Source organism: Callorhinus ursinus, unplaced genomic scaffold (genome assembly GCF_003265705.2).
Source record: "Callorhinus ursinus isolate GAN/ISIS: 27379988/994484 unplaced genomic scaffold, GSC_fseal_2.0 scaffold93, whole genome shotgun sequence".
NCBI classification, from domain to species: domain Eukaryota; kingdom Metazoa; phylum Chordata; class Mammalia; order Carnivora; family Otariidae; genus Callorhinus; species Callorhinus ursinus.
In genome coordinates this window covers 1,174,481-1,196,442 of record NW_027397155.1, presented here as the reverse complement: position 1 = coordinate 1,196,442, position 21,962 = coordinate 1,174,481, and the positions used below count along the sequence as shown (strand labels likewise).

The window sequence follows — 21,962 nt, the reverse complement described above, 5'->3', positions numbered from 1 at the left end:
GGACTATGGGCCTGAGAAATGTCCACAGAAGAGGTCGCATCTGATCATTACGGTCACCTCCGCAATATTTGGGAATCTGAAAATAAGAATACATTGCTTCATATTTTTCTTGATTTTATTGACCGAGGAATATAGAAGGAGTGACTATTCAAAAGTAGGACCTTTCTTCTGAATTCAGACAAGCCTGTTTAATGCATTGTTAGCAACAAAAACACACTTTAAAGTTTCTCTTTGGAGCATTCTCTTTCATTGTAAGTGGCATTAATCATGCATACTTTATTACTGTTACATATCAGTAATTATTCCAAACACCAATAAATCTCTCCAGAATCATACTGTTACAAATGCACAGCCACATCTTGATTTTGGGCCATCTAAGGAACTGACAATTTGTTAGAAATGAGTGCAAAGCATCTATCTGTGAAGTCTCTCTCTGTAATGAAATTTTTATGCTTCTGAGGTTAATATAGAAAGAATGTCCTATTGTACCAAGATCTTCAAATATATGAAAAGAAATTGACAAAGAAAAAGGCAGCTTTTGTTCTCCACAATACTGGATGCAAATTTGAAAGACTGTTAACTTTTAGGAAGACACACCTCATTGCTTTCTAATTTCTTCCCAGAAAAACAGACTGGGGATGTAAGGTATGACTGAATGACTGGTGATACCTAATTATCACAAGCTGAACACATGGCCTGTCACTGAGTATTGGGTCAATTCACATTTCTAAATTAATTAGCAAAGCAATGAGAAGAAAACATCAAATAACTGAACATTCTTTTGGTCCACATTTAGTCGAGGTTACATGGCATTGCTGAGAAGCACTAACAACACCTGTGCATTTAGCCTGTAACCATACTTGGCATTATGTTTGCACCCTTCTTTGGTTTTGGCCTTTTGGAGGTGATGGGGAAGGTGGAAGAGCAGAACGATATTAATAAACCTGTTTTGTAAGATTGTGAATTTGAGTTGGTATCACTGAGGAGATGCCCAGCCATTTGTCACTTATTGGGAAATCTGCTGAGCTTCTGACACAACTCAATCCTACCCCAGGGCCCTTGCTGTGACTGTCATTCAGGCATATTTCTTAAGTGTTGAGCAGAGGGGAAACCCAGAAATGAGAAAAATCACTTCATGGTGGCTTTTGTATTTCTTAGAGACTGTAACATGCAGAACACTCTGTGCAGCTGCTTCTTTTCCTCAATCCCTCACATTTGTTGGGAGGCCATGGCACAAAAAATTCTCTCTGCACTAAGACAAGGGAGATCCCTTGGCAAAAAGCCAGAGATATTCCATTGTGGGCTGTATGACAAAAGAGTCTGTTTAGTTTCTGCTTTCTAGTAATTCATGGCTATGGCATGATTTATTTATTTTTTAAATCAATAGACCTTATTATTTTATAGCAGTTTTAGGCTTAAAGAAAAATTTATCAGAAAGAACAGGCATACCCATTTTATTGTACATGGCTTTATTGCACTTTACAGAAATTGTGTTTTTTACAAATTGAAAATTTGTGGCAGCCCTGCATCGAGCAAGTCTATGGGCACCATTTTCCCAGTAGTGTTTGCTCACTTCATGTTGCTGTGTCACATTTTGGTCATTCTCACGAAATTTCAGACTTTCTCATATTTGTCATGGTGATCTGTGATCAGTGACCTTTGATGTTACTACTGTCATTGTTTTGGGGCACCACAAACTGTGCCCATAAAAGACAGAATTCAACCAATAAATGTGTTTGTTCTGACTTTTCCACCAGCTTGCCATTCCTCCGTCTCTCTCCCTTTCCTCAGGCCTCCCTATTCCCTGAAACACAACAATCTTGAAATTAAGCCAATTAAGAATTCTACAATGGCCTCTGAGTGTTTAAGTGAAAGGAAGGGTCACACATCCCTCACTTTAAGTCAATAGCTAGAAACGGTTAAGCTTCGTGAGGAAGGCGTGTTGAAAGCCAAGATAGGCCGAAAGCTAGGCCTCTTGTGCCATATAGTTTGCCAAGTTGTGAATGCAGATGAAAAGCTCTTGAAGGACATTAAAAGTGCTACTCTGGTGAACACACACATAATGAAAAAGAGAAACAGCCTCATTGCTGGTATGGAGAAAGTTTGAGCGGTCTGGAAATAAAATCAAACCAGCCACAATATTCCCTTAAACTAAAGTCTAATCCAGAACAGGGCCCTTCTTCAATTCTAAAGTCTGAGAGAGATAAAGAAGCTGCAGAAGAAAAGTCTGAAGCTAGCAGAAGTTGGCTCATGAGTTTTAAGGAGAGAAGCCATGTCTATAACATAAAAGTGCCAGATAAAGCAGTAAGTGCTGATATAGAAGTTGCAGTAAGTTATACAGAAGATCTAGCTGAGATAATTCATGAAGATCATTACACTAAACAACCAATTTTCAGTGTAGACAAAACAGCCTGCTATTGGAGGAAGATGCCATCTAGGACTTTCATCGCTACAGAGGAGAAGTCAGTGCCTGGCTTCAAAGCTCCAAAGGACAGGCCGGACTCTCCTATTAGGGGCTAATGCAGCTGGTGACTTTCACTGGAAGTCAAAGCCCACATACCATCCTGAGAATCCTAGGGCCCTTCACAGTGATGCTAAATCTATGTTTCTTGTGCTCTATAAATGGGACAACAGAGCCTGGATGACAGTACATCTGGTTTACTGACTATTTTAAGCCCACTGTTGAGACCTGCTGGTCAGGAAAAAAAAAAAAAAAAACTTCCTTTCAGAACATTACTGCTCATTGACAAAGCACTAGGTCACCCAGGAATTCTGATGGAAATGTATACCATTGATGTTGTTTTCATGCCTGCTAACACAATATCCGTCCTGAAGCTTATGGATCAATAAGTAATTTCAATTTTTAAGTCTTATTATTTAAGAAATATATGTTGTAAGGCTAGAGCTGCCATAGATAGTGATTCTGCTGCTGGACCTGGGCAAAGCCAACTGAAAACCTTCTGGAAAGGATACACCATTCTGGATGCCATGAAGAACATCCATGATTCATGAGATAAGGACAAAAGATCAACATGAAGAGGAGCTTCGAAGAAGTGGATTCTAGCCCTCATGGATGACTGTGAGGAGTTCAAGACTTCAGTGGAGGAGATAACTGCAGATGTGGTGCAGAGAGAACTACAATTACAAAGGAAGCCTGAAGATGGGACTGAATTGCTGCAATCTCATGTTAAAACTTTAATGGATGAGAAATTGCTTCATATGGATAAGCAAAGAAAGTGGTTTCTTGAGATGGAATCTACCTACTCCTGATATAGATGCTGTGAAGGCTGTTGAACTGACAATGGAAAAATTTAGGATATAACATATACTTAGTTAACAAACAGTGGCAGGGTTTGAGAGGATTGACTCCAATTCTGAAAGTTCTACTGTGGGTGAAATGCTATCAAGCAGCTTCACGGGCTACAGACAAATCAACTGTGAAAGGAAGAGTCAATCAGTGCAGCAAACTACATTATTTTCTTATTTAACAAATTGCCATAGCCACCCAACCCTCAGCCACTACCACCCTGATCCTTCAGTAGCCATCAACACTGAGGTGAGACCCTCCACCAGCAAAAAGATTACGACTTGCTGAAAGCTCGGATGATGCTTAGAATTTTTAAAAATAGAGTATTTTTTAATTAAGGTATGTACGTTTTAGACACAATGCTATTGCACACTTAACAGACTATGGTATAGTGTAAATCTAACTTCTATGCACCGTGAAACCAAAAAATTCATCTGACTCACTTTATTGCAATAATCGCTTTATTCCAATATTCATTTTACTGCTGTGGTCTAGAATCAAACCTGAAATATCTTTGAAGTATGCCTGTACAGAGTTCTTATATACCATCTCACACCACTCCCAGTGTCCCTTATTATTAACATACTGCATTAGCGTAGTACACTTGTTACAATCAGTGAACCAATATTTATAAATTATTATTGACAAAAGTTCATAGATTACATTAGACTTCACCCTTTGTATTATACTTTCCGTAGGTTTTGACAAAGATAGAACATGTACTCTGTGAATGTATGGTACAGAATAGCTTCATGGTACAGAATAGTTTCACTGCCCTAAAAATCCCCTGTATTCTACCCATTCATCTTCATCCCATGCCCCTGAAACTGTCGGCAAGCACTGATGTTTCTACGGTTTCCATAGTTTTGTCTTTTCCACCATGTCATATAACTGGAGTCATACAGGATGGAGCCTTTTCAGATTCGTTCCTTTTGCTTAGCAATAGGCTTTCAAGGTTTCTCCATGGCTTTTCAGAGCTTTGATAGCTCATTTCTTTTCATTGCTAAATAATATTCTATGTGTGGTTGTACCGCAGTTTGTGTATCCATTCAGCCACTGAAGGGCAACATGGTTGCCTCCAAGTTTTTGCAATTATGACTAAAGCTTCTGTAAACATCTGTGTGCAGGTTTTGGTATGAACATAAGTTTTCAATTCATCTGGGTAAATACCAAGGAGCGTGATTGCTGGATTATATGGCAAGAGTATTTTTAGCTTTGCAAGAAACTGTTAAATTGTCTTCCAAAGTGGCTGAACCATTTTACATTCCCACCAGCACTGAATGAGAGTCCCTGTTGCTTCTTGCTTTTTTCTTGCTTGTCTCTCCAATCAAGTGGTTGTTAGTGTTGAAGGGGTCATTAAGCTATGTGAATTCTAAAAAAGATGTGGGAAATATCTGAAAATTCAGGCAACTAGGTAACAAATAACTGTTCAGTGTGGAGCATCCTCTGCTTGTTATCTCTGACGTTCTGAGCTGCAGTTCCCCTGTGGTTAGCATCTCCAGGATCCTCCAGCCCTGCAGTCACAACCCCCATCTTGGCCAACATCAAAGCATTCTACTCTAACCACATGTCTGCTCTTCCAGAACCTATTATAACTCTTTATTCATTTGGTAGCCAGAGTGAGCATTTTAAAATGCAGATTCTAACCTAAACACTTTCAGGAGACAGACTTCAAATTCTACTTTTTTTTAGATGGGGGAGGGGCAGAGGGAGAGAGAGAATCTTAAGTAGACTCCACTTTTAGAGCAAAGCCAGACACACGGCTCGATTCCATGACCTGAGCTGAAATCAAGAGTCAGATGCCCAACCCACTGAGCTACCCAGGTGCCCTGACAGTTCAGCTTCTTAATACAACGTAGGAGGCCTTGCATGTGCTGGTAACTACCTATCTCTCCCCATCCATCTCTGACTGCTTTCTTGACTGCTCAGTTCTGAGCATCTCTACTGGCTGTCTCCCTCTTTCATAAGAGTATTGAGTTGCTAACCCACCACAAAGCCTAAGCATATGACATCCCTTTGTGTGGGATGTCCATTCCCTCCCATTGCTCTTCACCTGTTGAAATCGTATTCATTTTCAGGTCTCCACTGAAATGTTCTTTCCTCAGGAGACCATCTCTGGTACTCTGTTCATCTTGGACCCTAAAGTTACTGGCTTCCCAATACTCCATATTTCCTCTTCATAGTGTCTCCCATAATTGTTAGTTTATAATTAACTATTTGACATTTATCTCCTTCTCTAGATAGTATGTTTTATGAGGGTAGGGTTGCTTTATTCTCAGAACTATAATAGTGATTGGGCATTGCAGGAAATCAACGAATACTTAGTGAGTAAATGGATGGATAACAAACATATAGATATTATCCTTCCAGATGGTAATTACTATGAGTTAAAAAGAAAATCTTCATCATGTACTACTGAAAACAGAAACTTCTAATATCCAGAAAAAAATGCCAGTTTTTTTTTAATGGCCCCAGAAAGTTGATAGAGTCCTTTATCATACAGGCTTAGCCATAAGTATAAGATTCTTCACAACTTCACTCCTGCCTACTTCTCCAGCCTCATCACCTGCCTTTCCTCCCTTATATGTGATGTTCTAGTAATGCTGGAATGAACTGTTTGCTATTCCTCACAGGCACCATGTTGTTTTATAGCCCTGTGACATTGCTTCCTCTTTTTCTACTGCTGGAAATATCCTCACTGTCTGGCAAATCACCTGTGATTCTTCTTGGTATGACTTACTTGCTGCCTCCTCCAGGAAGACTTCCATGAATTCTCAGCCCAGGCCAAGTGTATCTGTGTGCTGCCACTTCACTCTCTGTAGTCCTATATCATGGCTCAAATGTTCAACAAATGTTGAATGAATGAGATGAATATCACTTATCAAATTACACCACATCATTGGAATATATTTTTATCTTCCCATCTCCCCTAGAGTAATGAGACTCTTTTCCTTATCTGCTGTTTTATCCGCGGTGACTGGCATGGAATGGCCACCTGATCTAAATGATCTGAATAATCAATACCAAATGATATTAAGTAGGTCAAGATTTGCTCTTTGTTTTTTTGTTGTTGTTGTTGTTCATCCTTGGTACCTAAGGGCTTATAAATAATCACAGCATCCTTTTTGTCCATCTTTGATAACCTAAGCAGTTATAAAAAATACATGAATTTGCTGACTTCCCAATAGCTGTCAGAATTCATCTCTTGTAGACTATAAGAACAGCAATTGTGTCCCAGCTACAACCTAAACTGCCATAGGACCACTGAATCAAGGCCCCTGTTATAGATACCTTGCAAAAACGAAACCAAAATAAGGTTTGTCCAGGTTTTCCTGGATCACATTCTAGTTCTTCCTTCAGTAACAGAGACAATAACTCTTCATCCATTTCCTCTTTGAAACATCCCTGCCTATCACCAAATTTGAGCACTCCCTCCTCTGAGCCCTACCATACTTTGTACGTGTGTTCATCATAGGACTTACCAAGTTGTATTAAAACCATTTGTCAAGGGGCACCTGGGTGGCTCAGTCAGTTAAGCATCTGCCTTCGGCTCGGGTCATGATCTCAGGGTCCTGGGATCAAGCCCCACATCGGGCTCCCTGCTCAGAGTGGAGTCTGCTTCTCCCTCTCCTTTGGCCCTTCCCCATGCTTGTTTTCTCTTGCTCTCTCTCAAATAAATAAATAAAATCTTTAACAAATAAGTTACAAAAATTTGTTGAAATGTATGTCTCTCATGGTTGATTGCAAACTCCCCGAAGGCAGGATTCTGTCCCATCAATCTCCAAACTCTAAGAATCTAATCCAGTAGCTAGCCCAGGCACATAACAATCCAAGGTTTTTGAGTAAATAAACCAATGGCGATACATACAATAGAATAAGGGTAGTGTTATAAATAGGTGTTATAAATACCTGAAAACCAAGAACACCACAATTTTTGAAAAACACAGTGTAATCTTTAACATTGGCTCTGGGGAAATAACCAATATTTACTGAATGCCTACCGTGTACTGAACATTGTGCCGAGTTCTGAGCACTTTGCCAACGTGCTTGTTTCATCTTTATAATAAACTGTCAAAATAAATCAGTCAGCTTATTTTTCAGGTGTGGAAACCTGAATTCAGAGAATAGGGTTATAAGTATATGAAATGTCTGACAACAGGGCGCCTGGGTGGCTCAGTCAGTTAAGCATCTGCCTTCAGCTCAGGTCATGAACCCAGGGTCCTGGGATCAAGTCCCGCATCCGGCTCCCTGCTCAGTGGGGAGTCTGCTTCTCCCTCTGCCTCTCTTCCCTCCCCCACCCTGGCTTGAGCTCTCTCTATTGCTCACTCTCTTTGGCAAACAAATAAATAAAATCTTAAAAAAAAAGACTACATCAAAAACTAATGATGTAATGTATGGTGATTAACATAACATAAAAAAAAAAAGAAATGCCTAACACCAAAGTTTCTTTTCATGCTATTGAGACACTATTATTTAAAAAGAAAGATATTCAGAATGGGAGAGAACATGTGGAGAAAGATGAAGCGATCTCTGATTAATGGCCCAAAGTAATCCTCCCCATGCAAAACTTTGTCAGCCTCCGAACACAAAGTCTCACTGTATCCTTTTGACTGTCCCTGCACATCTTTCTGTGCCTAAGCAGATAGAACTCGTTCTGCCTAGAGAACTCTGGGAGGCCTGTCCCAGCTATACTTTTCAGGACTGGGTGGCATCCATAGATGCCTTAAACTGGGATCCTTGTCCAAGGATCGTTTGAAAGCTGTGGTTACCTAAGTGCATTTTCTACTTTTATTCTGAATTGCCTTAACACTTTAATTTTACTACAATTTATTAGTCCTGCCAAGTAGATTTCATAGGGATAGCCCAATAAAACTATTTAGCAATAATGGATATGAGAGATGAAAAAATTTTAATTTTTATAGGATCAAAAAATTCTTTGTATTATAGTGTGTTGTTTCTCTGGGTGTTTATACATTTGCTTCATTATAAGTTTTTTGAAAGTAGGAACCACATTCTGCTTAGCTGTGTCTCCCCAGCATCTGGAACAGTATCTTAAAGGTAATAACTGTAAATTAAAGTCTGTCATTGAATATTTAAAGCATATATATCATTCTTCCATCTGTTCATGAAGGTTCTGGAAAGCCCAATGAAAAATATACACTTTGAGATGAATAATAACATACATATATATAACGTATATATACAATATATATATATATATTTTATACATATATATACCTATATATTATACACACATATATATGTGTGTGTATACATGCATGTGTTATATATGTATGTTGTATGTATGTATGTGTATATATATGTAGTGTGTGTGTATATATATATATGTTATATATATATAATGAGAGAGATGAGATTCAGTGAAATCAAATCCTTTCATCAGACCATGCATTGTGAGGGCCAGAACCCAGATTTTCTGGCTCTGAATCCTCTCTGTTTGCAATGTAATCATCTTGGGGGCTAGGGGATGTCTTGATATGGCATACCTTGAGATCCCAGCAAATTTCTTACTTCTTTAATTTTGAGAAAATAAGTAATGCTGCCATTTATGCTATGGTAGTTGGAGACACGTTAACAAGTGAAAATTGAAAAGCTAGAAATAGCAAAGCTTTTGTGGTTCGATATTAAGATTTCTGGGAGTTCACCCCACAGGACTGCTGATGTTTTCTCTGCTTGTCTGTTATGTAATAGCAGAGAAATTTCTCAGGAACCTGAGTGGATTTTATTCTTGCAAATGTTTATGGTTCCAGGGAAGCTCAAGGGAATTAATAAGCTTTAGAGAAGGCAATCGGCTTCCATAAGAACAAAATGCAGTAGTGGAAGAAAAGTGGGGGAAAAGGAGTGTCTGTGGTCAATCCCACCCTTACGGTAACAGTTTCCCACACATTCTGAATCAGTGAGTCTCCTGATGCCCACCTGCTCTGCAATTCTAAGAGGGTTGGGTAAGCGGTATTTACCCAAGTGTGGTATAGGCCACTGGGAATCTACAAGATGATTTTAAGTACTCACTGGCGAATAGTTTTATTTCAATACTCATGTATTTTTATGGCTAATTTATATTTATTAAAATTACTCTGTTCTTCCATTTACAGAAGTAAAGCTAATTTTCCTTCTAAGTAAACTAATTCCATTATGGAATTGATTTTATTCAGAAATGACAAAGAAACTAGTAGCATAGGTTGTACATGGATATGAAAAATTATTTCTGAAATATAAAACACTTGTGACTGACATTCAAGAAACACTATGTTACAGCGTAAGTTGATCCAAATAATCCTATTTTCTAATTTCCTTTGTAAAATAAAAGGCTTCAGGAGTTGTACTCCTCAACAAGTTGAATCTGTTTTTAATTTCAGACTACCTGGATCATTTTTTTCTGGCCCAGATGCAAAAGTTTCATGTATTATTTTTTTACAAAAGACAATACCTAGTACAAAAGGTGCTAAGTAAAAGGTACCAATAATGTGTTTTTAAGGAGTCTGTGACTGCCAATATATATATAGCAAATTGGAAATAGAGCCCAGAGCTGGAATTAACACTGTTTGGTAACCAGATGGCTGTAACAGGTGACCACGGAGAGACATCTAGATGGGTTCTAGGTTCCCTAAAGTAGCATTTAATCAGGTAATAATATACCAAAATAAGTGAGTTCTTTAAGTTACTGGTCTCACTGAGATTTTACATTTGATGTGCACATTCAAAATAAACATATTTTAAGCTATCATTGCTTTTATAACACTTGATCACTCACTCTAAATGAAATCCTCTTATTATATAACACCGAGAAATATATTAATATTTTAATTTACTTTTTTTTTTTTTTAGTAATCTCTACACGAATGTGGTCTTGAATTCACAACCTCAAGATTAAGAGTCACATGCTCTTCCAACTGAGCCAGGCAGGTGCCCCAAGAAATATATTAATTTTTCTTAATGTTGATATATACCACCTTCTCACTCTTGTCTCCTGGGCTTTTTCTTCATTTCCTCAAAGATAACTGTTCCTTTAACAGTGCAATGAAATCTCTCAGCTTCCCTGGCACTCTGTGGTCAGTAAACTTAGTCTAAAAATGTAGTTTCGTCAGGATTCCATTTTGCCAGAAAAATGAAATAAAAGTAGTTCCCAGGATAAACAAATTCTGTGCCCATTAACTTGCTGCTACATTTCACACTGGTAAAATGTTTATTTCATTCTGTGTCACTTCCTACCTATCTCTATCCATCTCTGCCCTCTTTGTTTCCACACAGCAGCCTGTAATAACAGCCTGGTGAGGAGAGAGCTTAGTCCTCCAGACCCTGAGCCAAGGAGTATCTGGAAGTAGGCTGGGGCCTTTTCCCTCTGAGGAGTAAACAGGGTCTGGAATGTGTCTGCCGCCCCCATACCTGATATCCTGGTCACAGAGGGAGTGACTGAATATACCTTGTACCGTAGCTTCACGCTTGCATGAACACCAGTAGCTGCATGCTTCTGCCTTTCCACTAGTTTATAACTTGGAAACAACTCATCAATTTTTCACACTATTCTTAAATCTGCTGTGTGATAATGTCAAATGCCAGAGCGTCTGGTGACACTGACTCGGGTAATGCCCTTCTCCATACTACTGACACCATAACATCCAGCCACAGGCTCTCCCCCACAGTCATGAAGGGGGTGTGCTCATACAACTGTCTGACAGCCAAATCCAAAAAACATCATTAATAATTATTTTTATGTCTAGAGTAGCCAGAGGGCCTCATTTTCCTGTGATATCTCCCTCTCTGCAAATAATGCCCTTCAGCACTCTCAAAGTTGTACTGATTTAGACAATCCATGGTGGTCACTCAATTTATACCTTTTGAAACACCTGTTCACCTCTCTTAGACTCAAAGGGACTGGATGTTATGATTTTTAAAGATCCTCCCAGTTCTAACATTTCATGAGAAATAAGGCCCACATGAAGTACACAGAAAAACAAGGAGTGAATTAAAACAAAACAAAACAAAACACTTCCCTGAAACCCACCCAATCCAAGTAATAATATGAAATTTACTTTATTTTTGGACTCACAGACTAACTTTTCACGTGAAAATTGATCTTATGCCTACCGAACCCTATACAGGTAAAGAAATATAAGTTCCAATGCCCCCGAGGTTTTTCTCTGTTTCTTTCTCAGGACCTCTTTTCAAGAAGCTGGGTGCACAGGGCTGAGTCAGCTTAGAGACAGAATAGGCTGATTCCAGCAGTGGGACTCTGGGGGCCCCCTTTCTAACAAGGCTATTTCCTCAACCAATAAACCTCTGATATTACCTAGAGGAGTTGATGTTCCCTGCCTCTGTTTCCCACTTTCTTACAATTATGTGAATGTGAGGAGGACAGGGTCCTGCTTTGCTAGCATTTTCCATGGTGCCTTCAACTGGCCTGCCCAGGCACATTTCTCTGCAGGGCAAGAACGAATGGGGAAACAGTATAATTTTTTTTTTTTTGATTCTCTGTTGTTAAATCCACTTGTATGGCAACAATATAATCCACCATGACAAAATGAAAGTGCTCCTTTCATTGTATCAGTAGCCATTTCACCAGGGATGCAAAATTTTATTTATCACCAATATGTGGAGAATGAGGCAGCACAGTTTGGCCAAGTGATTGCAAACCTCTGGCCCCTGTCCCAGCATTGCTCCCATGTGGCAGCTGTGCAGCCTCATCACCTAGCCTCCAAACTGGTCTATTTATCCAGGAAAGAGATGCACTGGGTAGATCAAACTAAATTCTGGACCATGAAGCTACCTAAGTAAATTGATTATGGCAGCCAGGATTGAAAAAAAAAAAAAAAAGAGGGCCCCTAGAGGAAAAGAAAGATTGTGAATCCCAGATATTAAGCGTGGATGTGAACCTGCAACTTGCAGTTCACGTCATGAAAAGATTTCCTGTGGGCAGAGAGGAACAAATTCTCATCAAGTGTTGCTTCTTATGTCCAGACACAGATTTCACGGTTGGTGGTTCTTTCCAAAGGTACAATGCCATGAGGGTACGTACCTAGGTCTCCACATTTTCATAGGCAGGGTTAAGAGTTGAATAGACTCTGGCTGTCCAGCCCCTAGAATTAAGCTGATAAGCTGAAGTCAGGGACAGTGTCTCTCTCTGGGAAAGTGTCTTTCTCTCCCAGTGCCTTAGATCTGGGAGGTATTCAACAAACCCTTAAATGTTGACAATTAATGAAATATAGGGGCATGTGACATGCATTAAAAATCTTTTATGTGTTACATTCTTTCACATCTTCTCTTTTTTCACAGGTAAAATACTCAGACTCAGAGAGCTCATAATGCCTGTAAGTGGCAGAACAAGAGTTACTGATTTTTCTTTCCATGTGTGGTGGTCTTTTGTACTGATCTGTTGACACTGAGGGGTCAACAGCTGGGTAGCTACATGACACATTTGTACAGAACATCTTGTGGTGTTTTTCCCTCCAGCTCTGTGCGATGTAACAGGTGGGGAGGGACTATGGACTCTGGGGAAACAATCTGAGGGTTTTGGGGGGGGGGGGGGGGGGGGGGGGTAGCTGGGTGATGGGTATTAAGGTGGACATGTGTTATAATGAGCACTGGTTGTTATAGGTAAATAATGAATCATGGAACACTACATCAAAAACTAATGAAGTACTGTATGGTAACTAACATAATAAAAAAATAAAATTATATATTGTAAAAGTGAAAAAAAAAAAAGGTGGGGAGGGCACCTTGTCAGGATTTTAGACTCTAACCTTCATTCACATCTAGCTATACTACAAGGTACATCTTCCTTTTTAACAGATTTTAAAAGACTAAATGAAATTCATATATTTTGAAATTTTGGAAACAAGCCATAAGAGACTCTTAATGGTAGAGAACAAACTGGGGGTTGATGGAGGAAGATGGGTGGAGGATGGGCTAGATGGGGGATGGGTATTAAGGAGGGCACTTGTTATGATGAGCCCTGGGTGTTGTTTGTAAGGGATGAATCACTGAATTCTACTCCAGAAACCAATATTGTGCTGTATGTTAACTACCTAGAATTTAAATAATAAAAAAAATAAACAAAATGCTATCAAGTTATATTTGAGAACTTTATAAATAGGAGCAGTAATTACATAATCCCTAAACTGTACAGTTACCATGTCTATGAATCTTTCAAATAAATGGAACTCTGTTTTCAAATGAGCTACCCCCAGAGACAGTAGTTTTAATTCACTGAGAATCTATCATGTTTGCTTTTAATATAGGAGTATTTTCATTGAAACTTTTCTGTTTTCCTTACGCCAATAACAATGCAGACCAGGATTATCGTCTATACTGTTACAACAGTTGTTGCATAATTAGTGTCTCCACAGTACTGGTTTGCCCAGAATGGCTGGATTTAAGCCTGTTTTCCTGGTGTAATTAATAGTAGCACTGTCAGAAGTGAAAGTGATAAGGTATACCGGTTGGTTTGTCTTGAAAATACTCATCCTCTCAGCCCTCGGCCAAGCATGAGCCAGAGACTTCCAGCCATCTATGTATGCATTTTGTCATGCAAAAATTACTGTTTTTCTCTATGTACCATGGCATTAATATGGTTAACACATCAACTGGGCAATGCAAGGCTAGGCAAAGAAAAAAATTCTCCAATTTTTAAAAGTGCACAGGACAAATGTAATTGATTTATTACTTTCCCTGAATCTGAGACTTAAGGGAATTAGAAATATATATTTCCAAGTTTATTTGGGGAGTTATAATAATCTGGTCGACAGTGCTGGTTTTTCAAGTCAAGCTCATAAATACAGAGAACAGATTGGTGGTTGCCAGAGACAGGAGGTTGGGGAACACATGAGTGAAGGGGGTCAAAAGGTACAAACTTTCAGCTATAAAATAAATATGACATGGGGCTATAATGTACAGTATGGTTACTATATTTAATAATATTGTATTGCACACTTCAAAGTTGCTAAGAGACTAGATCTTAGAAATTCTCATCACAAGGAAAACAAATATTTTTTAACTATGTAAGGTGACAGATGTTAATCAGACTTATTGTGGTGATCATTTCACAATGTATACAAATATCGAATTGTTATGTTGTACATCTGAAACAAATAACCTCCATTAAAAGAAAAAGCAATAATGTTGATTTTTTCAATAATAGAAAGGAATTTGGAATCATGAACTTAGATTTTCTTTTATTTCTTTTATTTGAATTCAATTAGCCAAGATATAGTACATCATTAGTTTCAGATGTAGTGTTCAGTAATTTATCAGTTGTGTATAACACCCAGTGCTCATCACATCACGTGCCCTCCTTTATGCTCAACACCCAATTACCCCATGCCCCCACTCAACCATCCCCAGCAACCCTCAAGAACTTAGATTCTAATCTTGACTATGATGTGCCCTTGGCAATTAACTTGCTCTTTCTAATTCTTGGTGTCCTTATCTGTTAAATGGGGATATTTTTACTTACATTTCATAAGATTATTATGAGGATTAAGATCACATATTAAGAATCTAATACCAGGGGTGCCTGGGTGGCTCAATCAGTTAAGCATCTGCCTTTGGCTTAGGTCATGATCCCAGGGTCCTGGGATGGAGCCCCTGTGTTGGGCTCCCTGCTCAGTGGGGAGTCTGCTTCTCCTTCTCCCTCTGATGCTCCCCCTCTTGTGCTTTTTCTATCTCTCTTTCTCTCTCTCTCTCTGTCAAATAAATAAATTTAAAAAAAGAACCTAATACCAAATCTCAAATAGATATTAATAATTGTTAGTAAATGACACTTGGGTATGCCCTTCCCGTAGAACCCACTACCATAAAAATCAATGTTCTTATCCATTTTCCTCTGTAGACTGTAACCTTCTTGAGGGCCAAGAAAAGGTCTTACTCATCTTAGATCCCAAGAGACTGCAGCGGTGAGTGTGGTTCATGTTAGGCACTTGAATGTTTTGAAAGAAAGGCTATACAAAAAGTGGGAACCTCAGTTGACTTTCCTATCTTTTGTATGAATTTACTAAGTATCTTTGGAAGATTTCCTTTTAATCTCTGGACTTCAGAATAAATGCATTCGCTTTCAATAATTTCAACCAACATCAACAATATTAATTATCAGTACTGAAAATCCAATGACAAAAATGCCATATGTTTTTTTGATCAGTTAAGTAAACTAACTTTGCTTTTAGGAACTCGAATATCACTTAAGAAGTGAGTGCTTCTAAATTTTTTTATTTCGAAAAACTATTTACATGCACAAGAGTATTTGTTCTGGCATTGCTTGTAAAAGTTAGTAAAAATAACCTAATTTCCAGTAATAGTAGAATGATTAAGGAGGGTATGTTTAGCCACATAATGTAATATTTTTCTCTCAAATAAAAGAAAATTACACACAGAAAAATGTTAAAGTGATTTTAAAAGCTAGGAAATAAAATTGATAATTATAATATTTTTAAAACATATATATGAAAATGAATAAACCAGAACGAAGAAAGTTAGAAAGTTTTAGCTAGTGAAAATAGATTTTTTTTAATTCATTTATTCAAAGAATAGTTTTCAAGCCAAACATTGTGAGCTGTTAGTAACATTGGAAATCACAGGGCATTTTTTAAATGTTTAAACTCATATTTCCGTATTTTATGGTATTATTTTGTTATTTGTACTTTAGCATAGTTATAAAATCTCTTCTGAGTATAAAACATGCCAAATAGAGTATAAAAAGATTTATTATATAATGCAAAGCTGGTAACCTAAATATTATGTCTCAAAATTTGTGCAATAAATGGATATTTAAGAAATGCTATGGAGAAATTAATGGTCAGAACCTCAGTAAAATGGTGTCAAGTTCCTGAATTGCACTTGACATGCTGCCTTCCTTAAATGTGCATTAAAATAAAAGATTCATCCACTTCCAAGCCTTTATTTAAAACTGCCCCATGGGGGGAGGAGCAAGATGGCAGAGGAGTAGGAGACCTAAATTTTGTCTTGTCCCAGAAATTCAACTAGGTAGTGATCAAACCACTCTGAACACCTATGAACTCAACAGGAGATTGAATAAAAGAATAGCAGCAATTCTGAACAGAAAAGTGAACCACTTTCTGGAAGGTAGGACGTGAGGAGAAGTGAATCCGAGGCGATATTTGCGAAGCTAGACTGCAGTGGGGAGGGAGCCTCCGACAGCCACTACCAGCAAGTGATAGAGCAGCGGAGCACAAAATCAGAACTTTTAGAAGTCAGCTCTGCTAAGGGACATCGCTCCAGTGGCTAAGCGGGGGGTGGAACCCTCGCTGGGACAGTGTGGTCTCAGGACCCGCGGGGTCACAGAAAGACCAGGGGTGCCTGAGTGTGGCAGAGCTCCCAGGTATTAGAGCGGGGAAGCCGGCTGCAGAGACGGAGCCGAGGAGCGGGCACACAGCTTGGGGTTGCCATAAACCGTGATCCGTGGCACAGTCGGGCCACTGCTTTTCCAACAGGGACCCAACAAGTGGCAGATCCGGGGTGACTCCCCTTCCTCCCCCGGGGGGGAGCGGTGCGGGAACGCACCGCAGGGATCTGCTGGGTTTGGAGACTCCACATGGGGTCATGTGCCAGAGATGGAAACGCTCAGTCACAGGCCGGGTGAGCATGGAGTGCAGCTGCAGACAGGGGAGATGGGAGTGATTGACTGCTTTTCTCTGGGGGCTAACTGAGGAGTGGAGTCCTGAGTTCTCAGTTCCTCTGGGGCGGAGAATGGGAGGCCATCATTTTCACTCTCATCCTCCAAAGCTGTACGGAAAGCTTGCAGGGAAATAAAGCTCCCGAGAGCAAGCCCGAGCAGATTACTTAGCCCGGATGGGCAAGGGGAGGGCAATTACACCTCCAGCAAAGACATTTGGGAACCACAGCAACAGGCCCCTCCCCAAGAAGATCAGCAAGAACGGCCAGCCCAGACCAAGTTTACCGATCAATGAGAAGGGCAGAACTCCAGCGCTAGGGGAATACTTCACATAGAATACATGGCTTTTTTCCCATGATTCTTTAGTTTTTCAGTTAATTTTTTTTACTTGCATTTTCTTTTTTTTTTTTTGAATTGTTCCCTTTTTCAGCCAACATCTTATCAATCCCTTTTTTAAAAAAATATTTTTTATTTTTCACTTTTAGAGTCATATTGTGTCACTTCATAGTAGTTAACGATATATATGTATATATGTTCTTCTCTCTTTAAAATTTTGGGATACAGTTTCTTCTAACAGACCAAAATATACCCTAAATCTCTAGTATATGGCTTTGTTCTAGTCTCCTGCCTAATCACATTCTCTCCCTTTTCCTTAATTAATTCCTCTTCTTTCTTTTTTCCATCAACTTCTTATCAATTCCTTTTATAAAATCTTTTATAATTTTCATCTTTACAGTCATATTCCATCCCTTCATCGTATTAAACCTTATTTTTGTACATATATAAGTTTTTCTTTCTTTAAAATTTTGGGAGGCATTTTCTTCTAACAGACCAAAATACGCCCAAACTCTAGTGTGTGGCACTGATCTATGCACCAGCCTCATCGTATTTGATCATATTCTGGGTTTTTTCTTGTTGGTTTTTATCTTTTTCTTTTTCTTTTTTTCTTCTATTTTCTTCCTTCCCCTTTCTTTTTCCCTGGTTTCAGTTCTCTTCTATTTGTTTAGTGTATATGTTTCTGGAGACGTTGTTACCCTATTAGCATTTTCTTCTCTCATTCATCTATTCTCCTCTGGACAAAATGACAAGATGGAAAAAAATCACCTCAAAAAAGAACAAGAGGCAGTACCTACTGCCAAGGACCTAATCAATATGGGCATTAGTAAGATGTTGGAACTAGAGTTCAGAATGATGATTTTAAAGATTCTAGCTGGGCTTGAAAAAATCATGGAAGACATTAGAGAAAACCCTTTCTGGAGAAATAAAAGAAGTAAAATCTAACCAATTGAAATCAAAAAGGCTATTAATGAGGTACAATAAAAAATGGAGGCTCTAACAGCTAGGATAAATGAGGCAGAAGAGAGAATTAGTGATATAGAAGACCAAATGATGGAAAGTAAAGAAGCTGAGAAAAGAGAGATAAACAGCTACTGGATCACGAGGGCAGAATTCGAGAGATAAGTGATACCATAAGACAAAACAATATTAGAACAATTGGGATCTCAGAAGAAGATGAAAGAGAGAGAGGGGCAGAAGGTATATTGGAGCAAATTATAGCAGAGAACTTCCCTAATTTGGAGAAGGAAACAGGCATCAATATCCAGGAGGCACACAGAACCCCCCCTCAAAAACAATAAACATAGGTCAATGCCCCAACATCTAATAGTAAAACTTACGAGTCTCAGAGACAAAGAGAAAATCCTGAAAGCAGCTCGGGAGAAGAGATCTGTAACCTAAAATGGTAGAAACATTAGATTGGCAACAGACCTATCCACAGAGACCTGGCAGGCCAGAAAGGAATGGCATAATATATTCAGACCAATAAATGAGAAAAATATGCAGCCAGGAATACTATATCCTGCTAGGTTGTCATTGAAAATACGAGGAGAGATCAAAAGCTTCCAGGACAAACAAAAACTAAAGGAATTTGCAAATATGAAACCCGCCCTACAAGGAATATTGAAAGGGGTCCTCTAAGCAAAGAGAGAGCCTAAAAGTAACATAGACCAGAAAGGAACACCGACAATATACAGTAACAGTCACCTTACAGGCAATACAATGGCACTAAATTCATATCTTTCAATAGTTACGCTGAATGTAAATGGGCTAACTGCCCCAATCAAAAGACACGGGCTATCAGATTGGATTAAAAAACAAGACCCATCGATATGCTGTCTGCAAGAGACTCATTTTAGACCCAAACACACCCTCACATTGAAAGTGAGGGGGTGGAAAATCATTGACCATGCTAATGGACACCAAAAGGAAACTGGGGTGGCAAGCCTTATATCAGACAAATTAGATTTTAAATCAAAGACTGTAATAAGAGATGAGGAAGGACACTATATCCTACTTAAAGGGTCTATACAACAAGAAGATCTAACAATTGTAAATATCTATGCCCCGAACATGGGAGCAGCCAATTATATAAGGCAATTAATAACAAAAGCAAAGAAACACACTGACAACAATACAATAATAGTGGGGGACGTTAACACCCCCTCACTGAAATGGACAGATCATCTAAGCAAAAGATCAACAAGGAAATAAAGACTTTAAATGACACACTGGACCAAATGGACATCACAGATATATTCAGAACATTCCATCCCAAAGCAACAGAATACATATTCTTTTCTGGTGCCCATGGAACATTCTCCAGAATTGATCACATCCTAGGTCACAAATCAGGTCTCAACCAGTACCAAAAGATTGGGATCATTCCCTGCATATTTTCAGACCACAATGCTTTGAAACTAGAACTCAATCACAAGAGGAAAGTTGGACAGAACTCAAATACATGGAGGCTAAAGAGCATCCTACTAAAGAATGAATGGGTCAACCAGGAAATTAAAGAAGAATTAAAAAAATTCATGGAGGGCGTCTGGGTGGCTCAGATGGTTAAGTGTCTGCCTTCAGCTCAGGTCATGATCCCAGGGTCCTGGGATCGAGTTCAGTATTGGGCTCCCTGCTAGGCGGGGAGCCTGCTTCTCTCTCAGCTTCTGCCCCTCTCTCTCTCTCTCTCTCTGACACTCATAAATAAATAAATAAGACATTTAAAAAAATAAAATAAAAAAAATTCATGGAAACTAAGGAAATGAAAACACAACTGTTCAAAATCTTTGGGATGCAGCAAAGGCTGTCCTAAGAGGAAAGTATATAGCAATACAAGCCTTTCTCAAGAAACAAGAAAGGTCTCAAATACACAACCTAAACCTATACCTGTAGGAGCTGAAGCAAGAACAGCAAATAAAGCCTAAATCCAGCAGGAGAAGAGAAATAATAAGGATCAGAGCAGAATTCAATGAAATAGAAACCAAAAGAACAGTAGAACAGTTCAATGAACTAGGAGTTAGTTCTTTGAAAGAATTAACAAGATTAATAAACTGCTTGCCAGACTTACCAAAAAGAAAAGACCCAAATAAATAAAATCATGAATGAAAGAGGAGAGATCACAACCAACACCAAAGAAATACAAACAATTATAAGAACATATTATGAGCAACTATATGCCAGCAAATTACATAATCTGGAAGAAATTGATGCTTTCCTAGAGATGTTTCAACTCCCAAAACTCAACCAGGAAGAAACAGAAAACCTGAACAGACCTATAACCACTAAGGAAATTGAAGCAGTCATCAAAAATCTCCCAACAACAAGAGCCCAGAGGCAGATGGCTTCTCAGGGGAATTCTATCAAACATTTAAAGAACAATTAATACCTAATCTTCTGAAACTGATCCAAAAATTAGAAATGGAAGGAAAACTTCCAAACTGGTTTTATGAGGCCACCATTACCTTGATCCCAAAACCAGACAAAGACCCCATCACAAAGGAGAATTACAGACCAATATCCTTGATGAATATGGATGCAAAAATTCTCAACAAAATACTAGCCAATAGGATCCAACAGTACATTGAAATGATTATTCCCCACAACCAAGTGGGATTTATCCCTGGGCTGCAAGGTTGGTTCAACATCCACCAATCAATCAATGTGATACAATCCACTAATAAAAGAAAGAACCAGAACCATATGATCCTCTCAATAGATGCAGAAAAAGCATTTGACAAAGTACAGCCTCCTTTCTTGATCAAAACTCTTCAGAGTATAGGGATAGAGGGTACATACCTCAATATCATAAAGGCCATCTATGAAAAACCCACAGCGAATATCATTCTCAATAGGGAAAAAGTGAGAGCTTTCCCCCTAAGGTCAGCAACGCAGCAGGGATGTCCACTATCACCACTGCTATTTCAACATAGTATTAGAAGTCCTAGCCACAGCAATCAGACAACAAAAAGAAACAAATGGCATTCGGAGCAGCAAAGAAGAAGTCAAATCCCACTCTTTGCAGATGATATGATACTTTATGTGGAAAACCCAGAAGACTCCACCCCAAAACTGCTAGAACTCATAAAGGAATTCAGTAAAATGGCAGGATATAAAATCAATGCACGGAAATCAGTGGCATTCCTATACACCAACAACAAGACAGAAGAAAGAGAAATTAAGGAGTCAATCCCATTTACAATTGCACCCAAAACCATAAGATACCTAGGAATAAATCTACCAAAGAGGCAAAGAATCAGTACTCAGAAAACTATGAAATACTCATGAAAGAACCTGAGGAAGACACAAAGAAATGGAAAAACATTCCATGCTCATGGATTGGAAGAACAAATATTGTGAAGATGTCAATGCTACCTAGAGCAATCTACACATTCAATGCAATCCCCATCAAAATACCAGGCACTTTTTTCAAAGAAATGGAACAAATAATCCTAAAATTTGTATGGAACCAGAAGAGACCCCGAACAGCCAGAGGAATCTTGAAAAAGAAAAGCAAAGCTGGTGGCATCACAATTCCGGACTTCCAGCTCTATTACAAAGCTGTCATCACCAAGACAGTATGATACTGGCACAAAAACAGACACATAGATCAATGGAACAGAATAGAGAGCCCAGAAATGGACCCTCAACTCTATGGTCAACTCATCTTTGACAAAGCAG

The 21,962-nt window shown here is 38.8% G+C and overlaps 1 protein-coding gene across 4 annotated transcripts in view; it reads right to left on the bottom strand.

Annotated features, from left to right (window-relative positions):
- The window catches only part of GRM5 (glutamate metabotropic receptor 5), a 665,424-nt gene that overhangs the window by 221,649 nt on the left and 421,813 nt on the right, over nucleotides 1-21,962 (bottom strand). The window lies entirely within an intron of this gene.